The sequence below is a fragment of the Hippopotamus amphibius genome, chromosome 15 (genome assembly GCF_030028045.1).
Source record: "Hippopotamus amphibius kiboko isolate mHipAmp2 chromosome 15, mHipAmp2.hap2, whole genome shotgun sequence".
NCBI lineage: Eukaryota > Metazoa > Chordata > Mammalia > Artiodactyla > Hippopotamidae > Hippopotamus > Hippopotamus amphibius.
This window is the reverse complement of record NC_080200.1, coordinates 60,997,079-61,022,458: the sequence shown is the minus strand read 5'-3', so window position 1 is coordinate 61,022,458 and position 25,380 is coordinate 60,997,079. Positions and strand designations below refer to the sequence as shown.

Genomic DNA, 25,380 nt, shown 5'->3' with positions numbered 1-25,380 from the left:
GAGACAGTTTCTTAAAATCATGTCTCTCTCTCTCTCTCTCAGTGTGTGTGTGTGTGTGTATGTTGTGTGTGTGATGTATACAAGTATCTAGACGTACACATATATACATACACGTATACACACTCACACACACACATATAAAGATTGAAAGAGAAAATAGGAATTCTCTATGTCAGATCTCCAATGCTGGCTGTATTTGGTGCTGCAGGAAGTCAAAGAGTCTGCCAGCTCCTTCTCTGTCTTGTCCTCACACGTACTCTTCACATCAGGAGGTGGAATTCCTGCCCCCAACCTCCCATGAGTCAGGCTGAGCTGAGTAATTTGCCTGCATTAACAGAGTATGGCTCTGAGGTCAGGTCATAAGAAGCCTTGTGGCTTCCAACTTGGTTTCTTGGGATGTTCACTCTTAGAGACTCCCTCCTGGATCCCAGGCACCAGGCTGAGAGCCCACGCCACGTGGCGTAGGTGTTCTGGTCAACCACTCCGGCTGAGCTTCCAGTTGGCACCCAGAATCAACCACCTGTTTGAGAGGCACCACCCGGAGGCTGAAGGGTAGCAGTGTGCCACCCCCGAACTGGCTGCTTTGGCAGAAGAATTAGTTTGAGGTGATTATTTTTGAGAAATGACAGAGACAGGAGATGCTCTGAAATCAGAGTAGAAGTCACCCTTTGGCAACAAACATTTACATTTATAAAAGAAATCTCCATTTGTAAGGGTATCTTCTTCTTCTCTGTACCAGAAAGAGTAAGAGGACACTAAATTACGAGAAACTTATCAATGAAGGCAGAAACTTAAAATCTGCATAACAAACCTTACCCTTATTCACCATGCTTTTCCTGGTACCCTCCCATACCTGGCCATCCCCCACAACCAACCCCACCCCCAACATTTTTTTTTTGTCTTTAGCCGAAGATGGTATTTAAGTGGTGGCTTGGGCCATCTTGGGGAGCTACTCATTTTTCCTGGGGATCTTCCATGTATATATGAAGTATACGCGTTAAGAAACTTGTTTCTTTTTCTCCTGTTCATCTTTTATCACCAGGGGTGGATGCGTTTCAGCCAATAACTCAGAAGGGTAGAGAGAGAAGTATTTTTCCTCCCCTACAACATTCAGCCCTCTGTGAGGCCATTACAGAACCACACTCCCACCAGCCTCTCACCAAATCCTCATGAAGATACCCAGGAGAACTTCCAGCTAAGCCCAGTCTACCCGGAGACGTGTAGACTAAGAATGCTGCCCGCCACATCAGTAAACCAAGGATTTCACAGCCATCAGTGACTGCAGCCACCCCTGATGGTGAGCCCCGAGGGAACTCGGGATGGAAACAAGAAATGCCGGCCATCTAGCAGTCATCAGACTGTAGCCACCCCCGATGGTGCAGCTTGAGGAAACTCAGGATGAGAAGACACAGGATACTGGTCCCAGAGAGCTGAGGTGCCTATCAAAAGAATGATTTCAGTGAGCCCAGACTCTTGCATCCTCCCACACATAGAAAAGCGCTAAATTTCTTAACTTGAGATGTCTGGTTTTCTTTCACTGACAGTGATCTTTTGTCCCTATTACCTGGTTTTGTTGCAAAAACTCCTCTATATCCTGGCTTTCTCCCTACCCCCTACCCCTCTTCCGCTTTGAACAGTTTTCTCAGCGTTATGTGAGACACTGTCTCTCTGGCTTGAAGCCCTAAAAATGTCCTCAGAATGAAATAAGACTCTCAACTTTCAGGCTGTGCATTTTTTTTCAGTTGACAGAACCAAGAGTTATGATACATTGTTGTTTTAAGCGGCTCAAATTTGTATGGGTGGTTTGTATGAGGAAATAGGTAACTACAGCCTATAGGAATAGCTTTGGTCACATGGTTCTTAAGACACTTTGCATTTGTTTCAACCAAGGATACTCTGCCCAGTGTTTAATGAAACACCCACACAAGAATTTTCAAACTATTAAGACGAGAATGCAATGTATCCAAACAGCACCTTGACTTTGTTAAATTCTTTCCCACCATATAGGAGTAAAAGGTCTGGAAAGAACCATTTTGAGACCATCAGTCTATTGTTAAAAACCCAGAAGACAGCGCTAATGGACTTGGCTCACCTGTATCAAGACTGTGGGTCTGGAGGGGAGGTCATCTCCTAGGCTTCTCACTAACACTTTAAAGGGGCTAAACTCACTGTATTGCATATATTTTTAACTTTCTGTATGTTATTTATTTATTTATGTTTTAGTTTTATTGGAGTATAGTTGATTTACAATGTTGCATTAGTTTTAGGTGTAGAGCAAAGTGAATCAGTTACACATCTACATATGTCCACCCGTTTTTTAGATTCTTTTCCCATATAGGTCATTATAGAGTATTGAGTAGAGTTCCCTGTCCTATGCAGTAGGTCCTTATTAGTCATCTCTTTTATATATGGTAGTGGGTATATATCAATCCCAATCTCCCAATTTATCCCTCCCCTGTTACCCCTGGTAACGACGTTTGTTTTCTACATCTGTGAGTCTATTTCTGTTTTGTAAATCAGTTCATTTGTATCACTTTTTTTAGATTCCACATATAAGCGATATCACATGACATTTGTCTTTCTCTGACTTACTTCACTCAGTATATGTTATGTTTTGACGACATAAAAAACCTTTCTGGCGGGGAGAGAATGACCCTTCTTGGGGCTCCAAGTTCTGCAGGTAGCAGAAGGCCCAGCAAACTAACTAACCCAGGGCCACAGCTCTGTCTGGCCTGTGCACCCCAGGGTGTTAATATTCAGGCGGTACTTCTCTGCCTTAATCATCCCAGGGCCAGATGCCAGACCTCCAGGGACCATCCCTCTAGTTGAGAGCCTGCTGGGATTATTCCCAGCACCCAATCCTAAAATGCTCTCTCTGTCCTGCCCTGCCTTTCCCATGGGAACCCCAGTCAAGGCCGGGACCTGAGTGCTACCCTCCTCCTGCCTTCTCCGACCACTCTGGTGTCTCCATGTGGCCCTGCGTGGTGTGCTGGGTCCCTGTCCTGGGACCTGCGAGGATAACAGAGCCTCTCCTCTATCTCCTCATATGGCCACACCTGACTGAGCAGCTCATAAAAGAACAAAACACACACTCTTTAAGCCACTTGGAAACTGTCCTCAAATGGAGATACTGCAGATGCTACCTAACTTCTCCACCTCGTCTACGCCTCTCTGTATGCCACCTGGCTACATTGGGCTATTTCATTTCAAGCGGAGACAGCCCTTTCTTGAGTGATGTACGCACGTCTAATATTTACTGCCTGAAATGTGTCGCGAGGAGTGAGAGTCGAAGAAGAGAACGAGAAGCAGGAATAGAGCAGGTGCACAATGTGTTTTACACAGACAACGACTCACTCATGCAAAGAGGTTAAAAGGACAAAACGATACTTCCTGGTGGTTAGACCTCTCTGGAAGATCTGGCCCATAAAGCTATTAAGTAACAAATGACCACTATACTGTATAAAACGTGACATGTTTTTAAAGTCTTACTTATTTTAAAGGTTCTAACTTATAATCTAAAAACGGGGGCTTAAAAAACACACGCTCTCAAGTGAAAACCCAGAGAGAAAACAACACGAAAATTTTTTAAACGTAAGATTTTTAAAATATCATGTAATTTGGATTTTTAATGTATAAAAAAGGACAGTTGATAATCTGAATAGCAGGGTGACAAAGATTATGATGTTACTGGCAATCAATAAGGAAGTAACATTAAATTTAGTGTTATTGGGAAGTGTAATAGATGAGTCAGTAGGTAGAGAATTAATCCGTAAAAAGGCTATCATCAAATTATTATTATTATTAAATTAGCTCTGACATCTCTCTAATTACAACCAGCCCAAGAGGAGGATGCTGACGATTTCCCTGTCATCGGCGCACACATCTTGGAGAGATGAGTCTGGCTCTGAGTACAGGCTGATGCAGGCAGGGGTGTGACGTTCTCAGTATGATACAAAGCCACAGTCATGTGTATGCATGTAGGTACTTACACTTCACCTTGGCCCAGAGGGATGTAGGGTGGTTTCCTTTACTCTAACAAAAAATTAACAATTAATATCAAGGCTCTTCATATGGAGAAAAATGACCCCGTAAGCATTAGAAACAAGGCCACAGGTATGCTGTCTGATCCAGGCTGTCTCTTGGTTTCGTCCCCTAGTAAGACAAGGGGGTGAAGCTTGAGCCTCTTTATATTCTGGGGGTTCCTTCCTCCAGAGCCTGCCGATAGAATACATCATCCGTTATTTGTTGCATGCACACTCTGGCTCTGGCAAGTGACCCAGTGTCCACCTGGGGAGCTGGCAAGGGAGACCCACAAATACCCAGTTATAGAGTCCACCCGCTGAAAAGGCAGTTAACTCTCCCAAGGACAGAGTCACTTTGCATTTTTTTTTTTTTTTTTTTTTTTTGTGGCACACAGGCTTAGTTGCTCCGCAGCATGTGGGATCTTCCTGGAGCTGGGATCGAACCCGTGACCTCTGCATTGGCAGGCGGATTCTTAACCACTGCGCCACCTAGGAAGCCCGACTTTGCATTTTTATTTGGCTTCTGTCTCAGACACTGAACAGCCCCTCAGAATCCTGCTGAACAAACCAAGGGCCATTTGTTTCTCCAGCTTTGGGGCGGGACACCCAAAAGACAGATACAGCCTTTACCTATAGGTTCCACCTGCCCTGAGGCAGATAGAGAATACGTGGGGACCTCCAGTGGGCTTTGGTCTTTCGAACCTATAACTAGTGATAAATGAAATATTTATAAATGGAACATTTTCTGCCATATCAGTAAACAGAGGATGTCACCGTCATCAGCGAATGCATCCACCATGGATGGTGAGCTGGTGAGCCCTGAGGGAACTCAGGAAGGAAAGAACACCCGCCATCTAGCAGCCATCCGACGGCAGCCACTCGCCACGGCGAGCCCTGCGGAAACTCAGGATGTGAAAACACTGGATCCTGGCCCGAGATAGCTGAGAAGGAATATCATATTAAAGGAATGATTTCAGTGAGCCCAGACTCTTGCATCTTCCCAAACATAGAACAGTGCTAAATTCCTTAACTTGAGAGACCTGGTTTTCTTTATTTAACAATAATCTTTTGATGTTCCCAACTACCTGCGCTTTGTTGCAAAACTCCTATATATCCTGGCTCCTCCCCTCACCTCCTTGGAGCAGTTTCTCAGAGTTATCTGAAACGCTGTCTCCTGGGCTGCCGTCCTCATTTTGCCCTAAATAAAACTGAACTCGCAACTCTCATGTTCTGCATTTTTAGTCAACACTAGTATTGGTAAATGGGAAAAAATGAGAAAGCACGGAATCTGAAGGATTTTGCAGCTATATCTGCAAATGCATTGGCTCACAATTTTCCTTCCTGAAAGTCAATCTGACGCCGCCGTTAAAGTACTAGGATGATACAACATAAAACAACTCAGTGACTACCCAGACCAGCAATGTTAGGCAACAATTTAAGGTAAAAAAGGAAAAAAATCTTATGTCAAAGGTCTAAGTTAACCAAGAAATCAAGGTGTATGAGGACTTACCCCACACGTTAGTTATTTAAATCATGGTTCGTCTATGAAAGATATCAAGCGTTTCATGTGCACTTTTTACATTCACAAGCTGATTTTCTCAACTTTTCCAACTCTTTTCAACAACATAGGTTATACAAAAATCTGTTTCTTGAAAAAAGACCTTCCAGTCCAAATCATTTATTTTTTATTTACATATGGCCTTTGATGCTCCAGAGAGAATTTACGATGGCTCCTACACAGCGTTTCAGAGGTGAACGAAATCTTGATCTCCATGTAGTCTAATTTTCACCTGATTTGTGAACTCAGACTATAGAACAATTTTACATATGTGTGTACGACAGAGAATAAATACCTCTTCCACCTGGCCTGTCTGAGGATAATTCTGCTCTAAATTTTCTTTTTATATTGATCCCACATCTATATGTCAACTCATTTGGCTCTATCCCTGACTTCTGAGACCTTTCAAGATATCTAAAATCTCTTTCCTGTGCTGGCTCATTTTGTATTTAAAATACGGCAATCAAGGAGAAAGGTTAAAGAATGTTACAACCAGAGAATAGAATATTTACGTCATTAAAAATTATGTTTATGGATGCAACTAGAGATTATCAGACTAAATGAAGTAAGTCAGGAGAAAGAAATATACCATATGATATCTCTCATATGTGGAATCTAAAATATGACACAAATGAACCTATCTATGAAACAGAAACAGAATCACACACATAGAGAACAGACTGGTGGTTGCCAAGGGGGAAGCGGGTTGGGGGATGGATGGACTGGGAGGTTGAGGTTAACAGATGTAAGCTTTCATATATAGGATGAATAAACAACAAGGTCCTACTGTATACGAAACAGAACTATCAGTATCCTATGATAAACCATAATGGAAAAGAATATGAAAAAAAAGAATGTATATATATGTATAACTGAATCTTTTTGCTGTACGGCAGTAATTAACAGATTATAAATCAACTGTATGTCAATAAATTTTTTTAGAAAATTATATTTAAACAATATGTTAATAACATGTAAAAGAGTTCATGAAATGATATTCAATGGGAAAAAAGGCAAGAGAAAATCTATATAGGAAATAGGAGCACAAACTCAAATGTATGTGCCGTGTGTGTGTGCACGTGTGTGTGTCTGTGTGTAGCAGGGTAGGGGGTGGTGAAAGAGAAGAGAGAAAGAATGAATAAGAAAACTAAGAGAATTAAAAAAAAAAACTAGGAAGATACATGAACATGTGAACACTGTTATCGATGGTGGCATCAAGAGTTACTTTTAAAATACTTGTTTGCATTTTCCAATATGAGCCTTGAATTCAGGACTTTATAATTACTGCCAGCCTCTCTGTTTTCACACCCACTCCATATGCCTCATATCTACTTACATCAAGTACCAAGTCTTCCTCATCTGGCGAGATTCTGAGTATTTTGCCCTCTCCTCTGAACACACCCTGGTTTGCCTCCTTCAAGGGCTGCCAACAGTGGACACAGTGCCAGGTGTGGCCCGCCCGGCTCACGTGGAGTGGATGTGGTTCCTCTTCCTCTGGACACACTCTTTCTCTCCGGGCATCTAAGCTCATGTTCCCCCTGGTGGCCTGTCATCTGAAATCTCATGCTTATCTTTCAATCAACTAAACAGAGATGTCCTTTCAATAAATGTGTTGCTAACAGCAGTTTGGTTAGTCTTTATAATTAGTGTCAGTCATCAAAATGACTGACAAATATTTACTTCAATCATGAGTTTTGATCTAACATATATTCTAAAATACAAGGAGAATTATCCATTTTCTGTAAGGTAGTTACTTGATATTATAGGTTGGATTCTGTGTTTTTTGATAAGATACCTTGTTATGTTGAAGTCTTAATCCCCACAACCTGTGAGTGTGACCTCATATGAAAATAGGGTCTTTGCAGATGGAATAGAGTTGTGAGGTAATCCTTATGAGGGTGGGCTCTCACCCAATATCTAGCATCCTTGAGACAAGAGAGAAATTTGGATACAGAGATACAGAGAGAAGACCGTGTGAAGACGGACACAGGGGGCACTCTGTGACTACACAGGCAAGGATTGGCGCGGTGCATCTGCAAGCCAAGGACACCAAGGATTGCAACACCAGAAGCTGTGAGAGGCCAGGAAGGATTCTCCCCTAGATCCTTCAGAGAGAGTATGGCTCTGCTGACACCGTGACCTTGGACTTCCAGCCTCTGAACTCTGAGACAATAAATATCTGATGTTGTAAGCCACACAAGTAGGTGGTAATTTTTATGGCCATTCTAGGAAACTACTACATTGGGAAAGTGTCATGCTTTATATATTTTTATAATGAACATTTGCTTAAGTGATAAACAATGCCTTTATTTTAGAAAATATTTTTAAGGAAGGTATTCTAATTGTGATTAATTTGAGGGCTTAATGATATCTCATCTAATGTTCTCTTCATAACTAATTTTCTAACAATGAAGTAAAACTGAATTTAACAAGATAATATTTAAATAATAATAATTAAAATTGTCAACATATATTGAATGCTTGCGATGTGCCAAGCATTATGCAGAAAACTTTATATACATATTACATATGTATATACACATGTATGCAAGTCAGATTATACACACATATGTTTTTATGTTTTATACATAAACACACACATTTAATATTCTATCTAGGGAAGAGCAAACCTTTTCTGTTAGATGGAAAATGTATATTTTAGGCTTTGCTGGCCACACAGTCTCTGTTGCAACTATTCTACTCTGCAGTTGTAGCTCAAAAGCAGCCACAGACGAAATGCAAAAACTGGGCATAGCTGTGTTCCAATAAAACTTTATTTACAAAAACAGGTGGTGGGCCACATTTGGCCTTTGGGCTACAACTTGCTGACCATTGCTATAACCCTTGGAGGAAGAGAATCATGTTTTTACTGGTTCACAGGTGAGGGAACTGAGGCTGAAAGTTAAAAACTTTGTGCAAAGTCACACAGTTACTATGGGGTAGCTCTGGAGTCCCAACTGGACATCAAATCTTCTGAAACCAGGGTTGTAATCATTCAGTGATACTGTCTCATCTCACAGGTAACAACAGTGTCACACTTTCCTCAAAAGTGTATTGATTAAATAATGAACTTTAAGAAACTTTCTGATGCCAATACTATCTTGGCATAAGGAAAAGCAATGACACGTTAGAAGCAACACAAAGACAGGCTACATTTTATTAAGCTAAAAAAGAAACTTCTATAAATGCTCTAAGGAACATATAGCTATATCAGAAAACATTTAAGAAATTCCAGTTAAAAGTCAGGGTTACTGATTGTTAGTGTCTCAAACAATCTATGCGTAAGATCAGACAGCAATAATGTAAATGAGAAAAGAGAGAAAATAGAAATTTAAGCGAATCCGCAAAAGCTTGATGCACATCTCAACATTTCTGTTGGTTTTCCAGCTGAAAAAGTCAATTCAAGGGACTTTTTAAAGTTCCCTGGGGACAAGGAAGAAACAGTGAGCTGCGATGTCCCATGACATCAGCCCCCTCCTTTTACTGGACAGTCACATCCTCTGTAAAGGACCTCTCTTCATCAAGTCTTTTTAACACTCAGGGCTTTGCTAGATTCTTCCAGACTCTCTACCAGTGTTCAACTGGGTGTCAAGCCATTCTGCTCAGAAGACATGTGAACCCTACAATCTCTGAAATTAGTTGAAAAATCACGCAGCACCACTGTATGTATTCTCTATGTTTTTTAAAAAAAAGCACCTCTCATGTAGCTGGTTCAGGTGGCTTTGGTTAATGAACACAGGATACCTACCTTATTGATAAGACTAGCTGAAAGGATTATATGATTATTTCTTCATGAACGCACAGCATGATGATAACATCTCTCAGATCCTTTGAATTGATAGCTTTGGAACAAAAGGCATATGACTGCCATTGGAGCTTGTTTTGATTCTAAGTAAAAAGAATTTATTTCCCAGAATATAGCTTTAGTGGAGCTTGGCAAAATCACATTGGGACGATGGATCCTTGCCTCATTTTCTTAATTATCATAGATGCACACAGAAGCATAAATACAGAATAAAGAATTAACTCCACACATATACTTCGGATAGGACATAAAGCGGCAGAGTGTCATCACATTTAACTCTCTGCTGTAATAAATGCCACAGACAAATAGAGTTAAATGGGTTAATTAGTCACTGGTGGCTATTTTAATTGCAGTACTGAAAATCAGAGACAAACACTAGAAGAATTCTCATCATCAGGGTTACCTGGGCTTTTAATGGGAGGGTTCGCTTGGGACAACAGCATCTTTAAAACATCACGTAACTGATTATCTCTCTTCCTCTCCTTACCTTTCATAATTAGCTGCACACTATTAACTTAATGCACATTTATCTACAACAATTCAATTCAGACTGCAAAGAATCTTTCTAGTCTATAATTACACTCCAGCTTAATTAGCATAATTTCTACTGCACATATTTTAATAAAGAAGCTGCCATGATGGGCTGGCTCCCCATGTGGAAACTCTTTCAGTGAACATCACAAGGAGAGATGAATACCTCCTGCTCGTGAATTGCCACAAAGGCACTGAGATTATCGGAAGCCTACTTTCAATGAGAGATGAGTCTCAGGAAAGGCATGGAGGGGACCTGATGGAATCTCCCAAACTGCCATCGTCCTCTAAGGGCAAGAGCAGCTCTCAGAGGGTTCACCTTCCATAATTACCAACTGTCAACTGGGCCACGTGGTACAGGGGTTTGACCTCATCAGTCTGTAAATGTCTCCTCCGAGGTGTGAAAACATCTCTACAGTTGATTTTGGATCTTCATTTGAGAATCCACCCACCACTAGATGTCATCAGTCATTAACCGGGACACAAATAAATGAAGCCTTTAAGAGATTTTTACCAGTTTGGAAGATCCTAAGCAACTTGGTCCATCCTCCAAGGCTCCTTTGAGGGAGACCAACTAACCATGAGAGGGAGTCACCCCAGCCACCCGCACTGAAATGGCAAATACCTACTGTGTGATCTAATAGGATCGCACCCATTTTGCAAGTGTTGAAAATCTGTCCTAGTAATAACCAAAATCATCTGATTTAAAGGGAAAATCTTCAGTTCTAGTAGCTCACTATATTTTGCACGGATATTTAACTATTCAAATGACTTCACAGAAGAGGGCGCTGTGCCAATGTTTTTGATGTTAACATTTTAACCAAGCCCTGCACTGTTTCTTTTCTTTTCTCCTTTTTTAAAATAAATTTATTTATTTATTTATTGTCCGCATTGGGTCTTCATTGCTGCACATGGGCTTTCTCTAGTTGAGGCAAGTAGGGGGCTACTCTTCATTGTGGTGCGTGGACTCCTCACTATGGTGGCTTCTCGTTGCAGAACATGGGCTCTAGGCACAGGGGCTTCAGTAGTTGTGGCACGTGGGCTCAACAGTTGTGTCTCACAGGCTCTAGAGCTCAGGTTCAATAGATGTGGCACACGGGCTTAGTTGCTCCGCAGCAGGTGGTATCTTCCTGGGGCAGGGATCAAACCTGTGTCCCCTGCATTGGTAGGCGGATTCTTAACCACCGCGCCACCAGGGAAGTCCCTCTATATTCAATGTCCTCTTTGTTATGATTTTTAAAAATACACTTTTGGGGGGGTATTGAGAGCTTCCTTCTCCACCTTTCTATGAAAACATGGTGGAAGAGAACACAGTGGAGGGGTTCCAGGGGCTGACGAGGATGCAAGATGGACTTGGATAAGAGATGTACAAAGCCTCATGAGGGTGATGGTCTAGGGGCTGATGGGGACCCAGGGTTGTTTCTGCTTGTTACTCAGAGGGAGGAGTGGGGCATTTGCTTCCTCTGAGTTTGCAACACTGAAAGGGAAGGGACAGCATCAGAGAAGGGCTAAAGGATGAGTCTGGAGGTAAGTGAGAAGTTGCTGCTGTTGTGTAGGAAAACTCTGAAAAAAAAAAATAGAAAGCTCTAGAGGAGGCAGGTGGATCAAACTGATGACGATGAAACCCAAGAAACTCTGCCTGGGGTGTGAAAGTGCTGACGGCAGAAGGCAGGATTCAGGGGCCTTGCATGAAGTGGGGGTTTTCAGTGTCGTTTCTGGAAAATCCAGATTGTCCCATGAGACTCAGGACATGTGTCTCCTCTACCTCAAATACGTCCACATTTCCTTTTCCAGATGAATATAGAAACTTACAGCGTATTTTAAAGAAAATTCTGAGTGCGCTTAAAGAGTCATTTCAGTAAGGTACCTATTTACTTTCTCAATCACCCGAGGTACAACTTAAAAATAACAAATGCATGTCAAGCATTATCACTCTATTTACACTAAACAAAATGAAAATTGTATAATGCAGGCTCCTTTATGACACTACAACCTGTAGTTTTTCATAGCATCACTTTTCGACTAGTTAGGGCTCACGTGTCTGGTGAATAGTTACTTAACTTTGTACTTATTTCTTCAACATTATAGGTAAGTTTCTTTCCTTTTGCAATAGGATTTCCATAACAGTGAGCAGTACGTATACTGATCTTTTTCCCAACAGTATTCTCACAGGTGTCTAGAGACACACGGGTGTTCGTTAACCAAGCTGAGCTGTCTTCATTTGGACCGCGGCATTAATGCTTACTCTGTTCCTTTTCTTTCTTTTATCAAAATGTTTCATTTAAAAATACATCATGGCTAAGACCCTGGCCGCTGGAGGCAACCTCCTTGGGTTGAACCTGGCTCCTCTACTTATTGGCAGTGAGACTGTGGGCCAGGTACGTCGGCTCCGTGAGACTTACTTCGCACACCTGTAAAATGGGAAGATACCAGCATCCAGCCTATCAGGTTACAGAGAAGTGAGGGAGGGAGGTATGGCAGGGAGAGAGCTTAACACAATGTCTGTCCCAGCAAGTGATACCGACTTACTCATCTTCCATTGTTCCCTGGCCTTGAGAAATATGAGAACAGCTTTGTAACACTTGGGGCCCTTAAATCTGAATAATCTGAAATCTTTTCTGGGCTACACAGCAAATGCTAGAAAAATGTTTTCTCTGTGGTTTATTGATCTTGACCAAAATAGATTCAGTCTTCAATTTAAAAAGAGCAGACTGTTTCTTCACTTAAAAATTTCAACCTACATTTACGTCCATACCTCATGTCCAACTGGACCACAGCACACACTAAACTTGAAGTGTGGTCAGAGGGCCCAATGAACTGATGCAGATTTACGTGTGTAATGAAAGAAACCAGTGTTCTGGTCTCAATAAAGAGTGTATGTGCACAAAGTTCACAGTATATGTCTGGCATACATGTAAATACTTACAAAAAGGGAAGCCCTGGAGGCACCGTGGTTAAGAATTCGCCTGCCAATGCAGGTTCGATCCCTGGGCCGGGAAGATGCCACATGCCGCAGAGCAACTAAGCCCGTGCACCGCAACTACTGAGCCTGTGAGCCACAACTACTGAGCCCACGTGCCTGGAGCCCACGCTCCGCAACAAAAGAAGCCACTGCGATGAGAAACCTGCGCACCGCAACAAACAGTAGCCCCTGCTCACCACAACTAGAGAAAGCCCGCGCAGCAACGAAGATCCAACGTAGCCAAAAATTAAATAAATAAATAAATAAATAAATAAGAAGAAAAGGGGTGCCTCCAGAGTTCCTCTCTAGCCTTGCACTTTGGAACCCTGCAGGATGGTCTTCACAGGAGTAAGCCCTCCCCCTCAGAATATGCAGGACATTATCAGTATTTACATTCACATAACGTAAACCAAAAGGCAGAAATGTTGAGAAAGTTAGATGTCTATCTGTGAACTACAGAATAAAAAAATATAGTAGTGATGGAAAATTATTAAACGTGGAGCCTGGAATTGCATGATCATGTTAATCTTGGGGGTTGCAATCATATAATTATTGTCCAAACGCTTCCATATTTGTAAAACACTGACATTCACAAACATTCTATTTCACCACTTCTGAATTCCAGGTCGAAAACAAATTCTTCACGGTGAACTTGGATGAAATTTGTACTTAAACCCTCAATTTTGAGTTCACTTTCCACAGTGTTGGAATTTTCTAGAATTTGTTCTTACTGGAAAGCTTCCCCAATGTGGGGCTGTTTTTGTTTTTATTTTGCTCACAAACAGAAAGTGCAAGCATGGTAGGATTTTTGCCTCTACATTATTTCTCAAGCTCTAACAAGCAACTACTAATTTATATACCCACAGACCCACACATTAACTAATGCACTTATATGTAGTTAATATATATTGGTGAAATACCACGCATACTAACCATGCCACTTAGCAGGTATTATTGTATTTTCTGTAAGCTTACGCTTTGTATCCACTCAAAGGAAAACAACATGGTGAAAAACAAACAAATCCATTGTAATACTTGCACTGTGAGAATTCTCATGCTTTTGTAGTGTCAGCTGTCTGGCTGGATTGATTTTTACTCAACAGGGAGACAATAGATTATGTAACGCTCATAAAAAATACAGGATCCCCATTTCAACACATGGTGTCATTAGAAGCAGTATTACTGAGGATTAAGCTCTTTTCTTCTTCAGTCAGTGTTCAACATTACACTTCCAGGCTATGTCTCTTAATACCTTCTTTGGTGTTACTGGATTATTGCAACCCAATCCTTAGCCTTATTATCGAAAGAAAGCTTAAAATAGCAGATAAGAAACCTATAACCACCAGCAGAAAGAATAAGCTAACTAAATAATAGTTTGTGTGAATGCCATGTGGAATCAAACATACAAATATTTATCCAAATTAAATTATATGATGCATTTCCAGGAAGTAATCTACTAATTATTATGCTTTGGCACTTGGTAATAAAATACACTATACCTAGGAGAATAAAAGGCACCTGGCGATCACTGCCAACACTAAGACTTTTGCGCTGTTTCTCAGGATGGTTTAGCAATGAGATACAATGTGAAATATTTACAACTCACTTCATACAAACCCAAGCACATATAAATGTATATGTAATTAAGTGGGGAAAAAGGTATCCTGACGCAGGTATGTGCATTTCCATAGGTTCTTCTCTGTTCCGTCCTATTCTACTCTGTTCTATTTTATTAAATTATTTTCAAAACCACTGTTCATGATCAATAAAAGGACTTTACTGCCCACTAAGGGATCATAATCTGCAGTTTAAAAAATGTTTATATACACATACACACACATCCATACACATATACATGTATATAGATACACACGTATATACACACACATCTATGTACATATGTATGTACAATATGTACATATACTTATGTGTCCATATTAATACATGAGCATCAGGTAATCATGCATACACACATCGCATATAAAATCATAACTGATTAACAATTTGGGTAATAATTAACTTTAAAGGCTAAAATTAGACGGGGGAGAAAAGATGACTTTAATTTTATTAAAATTCCTGGTTTTCTCATCAGCGCTTTGCCCCTGCCTTCCTCCATACATGTGAAACACTTTTCAGAAACACACGAAGATGATGAGAAAGACAGTGACAGTGACAATATTGCCCAATTCCATCTGGACACTCGTCTCAGTCCTCGGGGGGGCCTACTGCCCTTATGAAATATTTTATACTCAAATGAAGAGGGAACACTGGGCTCTGAGGATCCACGGGGAAGCAGTATGTGGTCCCTTTGAGTATCTCATGTCACCTGCAATTTTGGCTCCAAGTACTTACTGGGTGCGTCCCTACCAAGGACTGGCTGAACAAGACATAAATGGGAAGTTGAAGTAAAGAGACCGACAGAAGAGACTTTGTTCTGAGATACCAACCATCCCACTTCACACAAGGAGAAAACAACTTTTACAAGGAAGGAGACAAACTGTGTAAAATATGATGCCTACACTGTTTTCAGAATGCCAATGAAAATATTTTAAAATATTTTTGTTACAACTATAATTTCTATTTTCTAATAAGGACATGCAGTTATAATGCCAATTCCTGACAAATAAGCAGAAAAGAGTTTAGGTTGTTTTTGCACTCAAACTTGTGAACTGATTCAGAAAACACTCAGAGCAACATGAGATTATTTTCCTGACAGAATTATGTCATTTCTTCCTCAGATCACTCACCATCTACTGTGGAAAACACTACACCACAGCCACTCAAATTAATTTATACCCATCAGTTATGACATAATTTATTGCCATCAAATAGCTGGAGGCATTTGATAACGTTGTTACTCTGTCAGCATCTAGGAGATTTTTTTGAATGTATTATTTTGGGAAAGGAAATATTTCTCAATGTTTTGCATAAAGACTCACAATAAAAATATATCTGAGATTCACAGACACACACAGACACACACATGCACACTCCCACACTTCTGACATCCTTTTTCCAAGACACCGAACCAAACCTTCCTTATTAAGGGCGTTGTAATCATTCTAGTCTTTCAAATGCTGGTAAAACCCTCTAAATTGACTGGACCACTCACTTGTGGGTGGTCCCCCGGTGGAAAACAAAATTGTACTAATCCAATCAGGCCATAGACTCCTGAATTCTACAGGAGATAGACAGATAGATATAGGAGATTCCATAGTTAAGATGCATCTATTTCATAAAAATATCATAGAAATTCATTTAATCACTTAGACTCAAAGGGCTACTTTACTAAAACATACATGGGCAAAATATCTACTCTTATATTGATGAGAAGAATACCAGAATTATATCCATGAGCACATAAAATCAACAGTATGTTAGTGCAGGGTTCGTACCTTGGCCAAATTCAGGCCACCTCCTGTGTTTGTATGGCCTACCAGCTAGGAGTGGCTTTAACAGATAAACATTTACAATAAATTTGATGATAGGGAACATTAAAACCTTGACCCCCAATTATATGAAATGTTACCTCCCCCAAATAATCTCATCCTTATTGATAGACATCTATTAAAAAACTTTACTATTAACATTTTATTATATTTTGGATTTCCTACAATAATTTTGTAGAAATTTGTTTCCTCTCTTCTTATATAAGTATCTACATAGTATTCTCAATTTGCTCCTTGGCCTTCAAAGACTAAAATATTGACTATCTGACCCCTTCACAGAAAGTTTGCTGACCCATGCACTAGAGTGTCATTTTAAAATTCTTATAATTATTTATATTAATATTAATCAGTAGTAATTAAACAGTGATCTGACCGCAACCTTAACCACATTCTGGTACCCAGGTGAGCACACAGGTGATAGATGCTCCAGGTTCATGACTAAGCGCAAGAATCCCCCACCCCATCCCACCCCACTCCCCAGCTTCAGATGTGAAATTACCCCTTTAGTTCTAGGGAAAACCATTCTTCTGACGAGGAGAATCTCTCTGTAGCCAAGGCAACTCAGGTGCCTTTGTTAAAAATACCTATGCTTTTGTTTTATTAAGATCCATAAGCTCAAAGGGAAATTGGGCTTTTCTTTCATTGAAATTACTTTTCACCTAATTCCAGCAATGTCACAGAAGGTGCACAGAGCTGCAGCGGGAGACGGTCTACTTAATAAACATCTCAGTAAAATGAGTACTTCCTGTCTCCTCACCACAGCAACTGCAATCTGAATAACTTCCACTTACGGGCCCAGATAAATGGGGTTATTGAACAACCTCATGTTTATTACATTTAAGAAAGTCTCATTTGTTTTCAGGTTGACATGAAGCAATACAGCTGAGCTCCTTTGTGTATATTTTCCACTAGAAAAAAAAGTTTTACACTATCCTGATACACAGTAAGTTTCCCTGAAAAAGATGTCTTGTCCTTTTGGGTATTAAGATTTTAAAATTTAGCACTGCGCAAACACAAATTGAATGAATACACAGATTTTCTGGGGAGTATTTACGTTTTCTGTTTTTAATTCTTACCATGTTTTACCTTAACTGCTCCTGTTTCTTTCTCTCCCTCCTTCCCATCATCATAAATACTTCTCTGTAAAACATGCTTAATGGAAAACTTTAAAAAATGATTTCCATCAATATCCATCCCTTATTTGTGTATCAGCTAAGGGGTGAGCCCAGCTGTACCTTACTGGTATAATCATTGATAGTTTTACTTATCCTGTAGGCAATGTTTTGCAACTTCATCAAAATCTTAATTTTCATTTGACATATGTTAATCAAAGCCTTGTTTTTAAGGCCTTTGGGTTTACATATGTGTGGCAATTTGAATGTCTGCTTTGGGTTCTTTATTAAATTTTTGTTGGTTGTATGTCTGTTTTAACAATAAATAATAACTTTTTCTTATAAAACTACTAGCTGTTAAATTCCCCTTTCATGCGAACACACAGTGAGGTTCATTAGTAAAAATGTTAGAGAAAACTATGTATGAAAAAAGCACCTTCAGTGTCAAATTACAAACATATTTTGGAGAGTAATTAGAAAATAAATGTGTTGAAACAAATAAGACAATTTCCACAAAAAGCTAGTTAATATAAAAAGACAATAACAAAACATGTTAAAAACTTCCCGGGAACAAGACTTGCTCAAGGTTTATTTAGCACAGTCTTGGCATATAGATTAAATAAAGTATGATTTCTCTGGAAATAAGATTCTACACTCTAATAATCAAGTCTAAGAATTAATGATTATTTTCTCCCTGCATAAATGTTATAGCTCCTTTTTGCTCTTAAGCCTCTGATAAATAGTTTCATTCCAAGCAAAGAGTTTTGTTGCTGTTGTTGAACAGAGTTGGTTTTCAATGACACAGAATTAGGCAGATGTAGAATTGTTCAGATGTACAAGAAAGTTCTAAAGAAACAATTTAAATTTTTGTTGTTAATAGGTAATGCAGCAACTTCCCTGGTGGCACAGTGGTTAAGAATCAGCCTGCCAATGCAGGAGACATGGGTTCGAGCCCTGGTCTGGGAAGATCCCACATGCCACAGAGCAACTAAGCCTGTGCTCCACAACTACTGAGGCTGCGTGCTCTAACTATGGAAGCCTGCGTGCCTAGAGCCCATGCTCCACACCAAGAGAAGCCACTGCAATGAGAAGTCCGTGCACTGCAATGAAGAGTAGCCCCTGCTCGACACAACTAGAGAAAGCCCGTGTGCAGCAATGAAGACCCAACGCGGCCAAAAATAAATAAATAAATAATAAATAAGTCTTAAAAAAAATAGCTAATGCACATCTCAAAAATCTTTGTATTGAAATAAAAACAGTATGTTGGGCTGAACTGGCATTTGGTCCTCGTAGGGCATTTCACCAGTTTAAGCCATTTCATGATACAGGGTTTGAAGGAGAGGTGAAAAGACTGACTCACACTCTTTACCTGAGTAAATGTACCCTGGTGAGAGGAGGGTGGAACCAGGTGCCCTTAATAGGGCTTCTAAGTGCCTGTCCCTGTCGCAAGTGCTTTCCGTATAAATCCTTCCATTTAATCCTCACAAAACTCTATGAAGGAGGTGCTAGTATCATCCCCATTTTACAGATGGGGAAACTAAGGCACAGAGGAAGTGACCCATGGTCACAGAGCAGGCAAGCAGCCCAGGTGGGATTCAAATCCTGGCATCTTATGCTAGAGGCAGGAGCTCCCAATGACCTCACAGCCCTATCTCTCGATCAGCACTCAGGTTCAAGAGCGAGGGAGTGGTGAAGTCGGAAGAGGAACCCAGCTTCTGACTTTTGCTCTGTCTTCACACTCAAGCCAGTGAGATGAGTGCACTGAGCCAGGGATGGGACAGAAGCACCGGGTCCAAACCCTCCTCTGTCGGTTCTAGCTGGGCTTTGAGCCGTGTCATGGACACATCCTGGTCTCAGTCACTTTGACAATGAGACAGGATGAGACTTCACCCGCTCCCCTGAGCTGCTCTGATAAGGAGTGAAATTCCAGGGTGCGAGCACCTTTCATCAAGTAAATGCTTAATAAACCCCCTTACACCGCGCATTTTAAATGCCTCTCTGTTTCCAGCTTATTCACAAACTCGTACAGCTTAACGTTCAAGGGAAACAGTCATTGGAAACAACTGGAATTGAAGTTTGACATGACTTCAAATTAATCACGATTCTATTTTGTGCCAATCCATGGAGAACGCACTGAACAAAATGCATTCCCTCAAAAGACATTTTACTAATTGTGTTTTCTAGTCGATTTACTGTCAGCAAGAGAAACATACAATTTATAGATTGCTGAATATCTGATTTTAATTCCCAACGCATCCATTACTGACACATGATCTAGAAAATACAATTAAAGAATGGACTTAGTTGTTTCTTTGAAACTCAAAACTACTTTATTTATTTATATAATTATGTTAACTGATGCAACTCCCCAGAACACAAAATAACAATGAACACAAGAAATAAATCACATATCAAATTGCAAAGTGACACACAGTGGGTTGCAAAGGGTCCCCTGAAAAGATATGCCCAAGTCCTAACCTTCAGTACCTATGAATGTGACTTTATTTGAAATAGGGTCCTTGTAGGTATAATTAAGGTCTCAACACAAAACCATGACGGCTTTAGAGTGGGCCCTCACCCCCATGACTGGTGTCCTCATAAAGGAAAGGCGAGGGGAATGTGAGACACAGACACACAGGGAAAAAGGTGATGTGAAGATAGAGGCAGAGATTGGCGTGATGGGGCCACAAGCTAAGGAATGCCTGCTGCCTCCAGAATCTGGAAGAGGCGAGGAAGGATCCTCCCCTAGAGCCTTTGGAAGGAGTGTGGCCCTATGACACCGTGGTCTCCAGAGTTGTGAGAGGATACGGTTCCCTCAGTTCTGGGGTAATTTGTTATGGCAGCCCTGTGAAACAAATGTACTGTTTTTGAAGAGGAAAAGAAAAGCATGGAATGAAAATATCCTTTAATGTACAGAACTACTTGAAAGTGTTCCTAGCCTTTTTTCCCTCCCTGGAGCAGTGGGAGAAAAGATTTAAAAAATAATCTTAAGAGCATAATCTAAGCGTACAACTCAGTAGATATACTGGTTCTCTAACATTCTTTAAGAAAATGAAAGCACTTAAAAGAATTGTTTCTATTATGAGCAACAGAAATTATTGGGGTGTTTTTTTCTGATTTTATAGTTTCCCTCTTTAAGGAAGAATAAGTAATTGACTCAAAAAATAAAACATGTTGAACTCGTTTGTTAACTGAAAAAAGAGAAGAACCATAGAACAGCTTTAGTCCCAGAAACTGCAACAGCTAGCTTCCAAGTGCTGCTGGGCACGTGGTGTGGCTGCTCTGGGCCTTTCTGCTCCGATGCTCTTGACTTGAGAGATGCCCAGACACCCAACCTCACCCATGCTCCCCTATCTCTGCAAACCCTTACATCTGCACCGGTGCCAAAAGCCTGTCCTCGCTTCCCTGCATCTCACCTTGTTCACCTCTTTTCTTGCTTATTTCCCCTCCACTCCAATGCCTTCTGCTCTGCCCCAGCATCTTCTCAAAATGGTCCTGCATCCTCCAATGGTCCCTTCAACCATGATGTGGTCCTTAATTTCTCATCAGCTCAGTTCTCTTGGTGCCACTCCACCTGAACATCTCCATCAGTGGTCTCAAGGGACACGCAAACCCAATGCTTCTGTGCCCTCATCATTCTACTTAACCTCTTCGCAACACAGATGAGCTTTCCTTCCATCAGTGTCTGCCCTTGAACTGTTCTTGTCTCCCTCCCGCCTCTGACTGCTCGCTGGGCTTCCTTCACAGGTCCTGTTTCTTTTCCTGTCATTCATTTATTCCACAAATATTCATGGAGCACCTATTATGTGCCAGGCATGGAAACGAACAGAGAGAGTCCTTCCTCCCTGGAGCTCACATCCTTTGGGGGAGGCAAGCAGTACGGGAGACATGAACGTATGTTCGGTATTCCTAAGTGCTAGAGAGAATGCGTGGGAACTGAAATGGGAAAGGGCTGCTATAAAAGGCAGTGTCCAGGGGAGCCTTTGATGAAGAGGTGATACCTGAGAAAATGTGTCCCAGGCTGCTGTCAGGCAAGGAGATTGGGGCAGGGGCACAGATTGAAACAGGGAGGCCATTCAGGAAGATCAAGGTGTACGCACATGAGTTACTGCAACACAGATGGTAATGAAAGCCTTGAGCCTGGATGAGCTCACGGGGAAATGAATGAAGATGGACAGAGAAGACGCCGTAGGGCTGTGCCTAGGGTGCCCCTACATTGGTCATCCTATCTTCTCCATACACTGTCCTCTGGGACAGGACGCTCTCCTGATCCCTTTTGTTCACAGGTCCTTTCTCTGTCTCCTTTGCTGGCCCTCTCTCAACACTTGACCTCTAAATGGTGGGACCCTCGGGGCTCACCCTGGTTCTCTCTTCTTTACTTTTGCTCCCTCCCAGAGTGCTCCCATCTCATCTCATGATTTTAATCACAGTAGGGGTACACTAAGGTGACAAAGTAATTGTCAATTGTTGACAATGTAAAATTTGTTGTCAAAACTGGTTCATTTCTGCCCGTGTACCACAACTACTGAGCTCATGTGCTGAGACTACTGAAACCTGCGTGTCTAGAGCCTGGGCTCTGCAACAAGAGAAGCCACCGCAGTGAGAAGTCCGCACACCGCAACAGAGAGTAACCCCCACTCTCTGCAACTAGAGAGAGCCCGTGTGCAGCAAGGAAGACCCAACGCAGCCAAAAATAAATAAATAATAAATAAATAAATAAATAAATAAATAAATAAAAATAAATTTATATATAAAAAAACAAAAACAAAACTGGTTCATTTCTGAGACTGATAATTACATTGGGAAAGAAAGGCATTGGATTGCCTTGGGCATCTGAGAAAGTATGGTTGCTCGATTCTATATACAAATGCCTCTTGGTTTTACACTGCCAATCCAGAGCTCCGTCTTCTAGAATTGGCTACCAGCGCCTCTGTGATGCTCCCCTCAGACATTTATTGTGATCTTTCATACTTAACGTGACCAAACGGTAACTGTGAAATTGCCTCCAGGGCCGTTGCCCTCACCATCTCCGGCATCTCTATGAATAACAGTCCCAATCTCTCAGTGGCACAGGCCTAAATCCTGCTTTGAGATGCCAGCAAAGTCTGTCTCCTCTACCTTCAAAATATACCTGTAACCTGACCACTCCTTACCCCCAGCCCTGCACCACACTGGCCCACCCCACCACCATCTCTACCCCACCTTTCCGCAACAGCCTCCTCAACAGCAAACTTCTCTGCTTCGAATCTTCCCCCGAGACCGCTTTCAAGGCAGCCAGAGCCATCCACCCCAGAGCTAAGTAAGGTCCTGCCCTCCCGGTGCTCAATCCCTTTGCTGCCTCCTTATCGCACTGGTAGGAAGAGACCCAGTCACACTCAGTTTAAAACTCTGCTGTCTTCTGTCATGTAACTTATTTCCACTTTCCCCTCCCTTTCATCTCTATGAGCAGCATTTATTGTAAGTTTCAGATACTTACAATTCCAAAATACCTTATTGCACATGACGAGGGACACACAGAGGCCAGGCGGTATTAATATCACTCTACTAAAAGCAGACCAGTATCATGGGTAGAATAATAGATGTTTTAGTCTACTCAGGCTGCCATAACAAAGGACCGCAGTCTCAGTGACTTAAACAGCAGACATAATTTGTCACGGTTCTGGAGGCTGGGAAGTCTAAGATCAGGGTGCCAGCCTGACTGGGTTCTGGTGAGGGCTCTCTTCCCAGCTTGCAGATGGCATCCTCACAGGGTGGGGGATGGGGAGAGAGCTCTGCCATCTCTTTCACTTTTACAAGGACACCTGTTCCATCAGACCAGGGCTCCACCCTTATGACCTCATCTAACCTAATCACCTCTTCAAAGGCTCTGTCTCCAAACACAGTCATGGCGATGGTGAGGGCTTCAACATATACATTTCGGGGAGACGTGATTCCGTCCACAGCAATAGGCGGAAGTGTCTACTGGCATGTCTCTCTTACACACTCTATTACAATCACAAAATGCCTTCAGTTGTGTCCCTTGGGCCTCTTCCTTCCCCTGGTTCTTCTCTGAAGGTTTCATTCGCCCCAGCTCTGAAGATTCTATTAACCAGCTCAGTCTCCTTGTCCTGCAGACCCCCAACCCCTTTCAATGGTGTGTCTTCAACTCCCAGGACACGCAGTGAGCAAACAGGGGAGGGATGCAGATGGCGGTGGCTGGAGAAAGGCTCACTCCTGACCCAGTGTGAGCAGGTGCCGCAGCGCGGCATGGCCCAGAGAGCAGTGGCCAAGTACTAAGAACATCAGGATTCATCCTCTAGGCAATAGTATGTAACATGTTTATCACATGTGAAATCCTAAACACAAATCAGAATTAATGCACGTGTAGCTAGTTGACTGCAAAAAACATTGTATCAAAAATTTTATCTTTTTAGCCTTTTAACACCAGCCCTTTGCTCCTTGGGGCCAATGTTTTCTTCACCTTTCAGGAATAATTACACAGACCCAGTGAATTCCCGAGGAGATAAGTTCAGTGAGAGAAAGGAAAGGTCATGTATGTTTACATTACTGACTAGAAGAGGTCTGAGCAAGCCATGTGTTGGGAGAAGTTCAGGAAATCCACCAGCTTTTATAAAATGTTCCTTTAACTGACTGGCATTGTTATCCCAGGAAAGGTGTCAGTGCGACTGAAATCATTCAATCACAGGAAACAGCATTCCATGAAGCACCAGGAAATGAATGGTCAATAGCAACAACTTGAAGGATTGTACCAATAAAGTCAACTCTTGGAGCCTGAATCTGTTTTGCTATCATGAGTATTAGTTTTCAAGGACCGGCATCACAAAAGAGCACACAGTGGCTTAAACAATACGCATTTGTTTTCTCACGGTTCTGGAGGCTGCAAGTCCAGCCAAGGCCAAGGTGTCAGCAGATTTGGTTTCTTCTTCTTTTTAAATTGAGGTAACATTAGTTTACAACGTTATGTAAGTTTACGTGTACATTATAATCTGACTTCTGGATACACAACAGCATGCTCACCACCAAAAAACACGGAATGCTTCATGAATTTCAGTGGGTATCCTTGCCCAAGGGCCATGCTAATCTCTGTATCCTTCCAGCCTTTTTTTTAGTATCTATGCTGCTGAGATGAGCACACAGTTGGTTTCTTCTGAGGCCCCTCTCCTTGGCTTGTACATGGACGTCTTCTCTCTGTGCCCTTACGCACTCTTTCTTCTGAGCCTGTGCACCCCTGGTGTCTCGTGTTCAAATTTCCTCTTCTTACAAGGACACAGGTCCCGTTGGATTAGAGCCCATCCTAATGACCTCATGTAAACTTAATCACTTCTCAAAGACCCTGTGTCCAAATACAGTCACATTCTGAGGTCTTGGGGGTATGCCTTCAAAACATGAATTTGGGGGGAATCAATTCAGCCCATAACATAGTGCCTAACAAATACACCAAAACTTAGTATTTTGAAATAACAATCATTTATTCAGCTCACAAATCTAATCTGGGCAGGGCTCAGCAGGGACAGCTCGCTTCTGCTCCAAGTTGTGTAATGTGGGAGATTCAGCTGGGGTTGGAGAGTCCTCTCTCCAGAGGGTTCCTGACCATGGCTGGCAAGCTGCTGGGGCTGGCTTTGAGCTGGGCACTCAGTGTGGGGCGGGGGATGGGTGGTTATGGACCAGGGATCTCAGTCCCATCGGCATCAGCAGTCAACGTTCTTGGATGCCCAAGAGGTGGCAGTTCAAGCCTCCTGCCTTATGTTCCTGACATTTTTACCCCAACACCTAGCAGGGTGACTGGTCTGAAGCAGATATTACACTAATACTGAATTGTTTTTGTTTTTTAAAAGACACTATTTTTTAGAGTAGTTTTAGGTTCACGAGCAAAACTGAGTGGAAGGTACAGAGATTTCCTCTATCTCCCCTGCCCCTACACCTGCATAGCATCCCCAGTTA

General features: G+C 41.7%; 1 protein-coding gene and 1 non-coding gene across 2 annotated transcripts in view; both read right to left on the bottom strand.

Moving 5' to 3' along the window:
- The window catches only part of CTNND2 (catenin delta 2), an 805,106-nt gene that overhangs the window by 290,616 nt on the left and 489,110 nt on the right, over positions 1 to 25,380 (bottom strand). The gene's annotated exons all lie outside the window — the stretch shown is intronic.
- Positions 24,462 to 24,567, bottom strand: LOC130837607 (U6 spliceosomal RNA). The gene has a single exon (XR_009049373.1). It is a non-coding gene; the product is annotated as a U6 spliceosomal RNA (small nuclear RNA).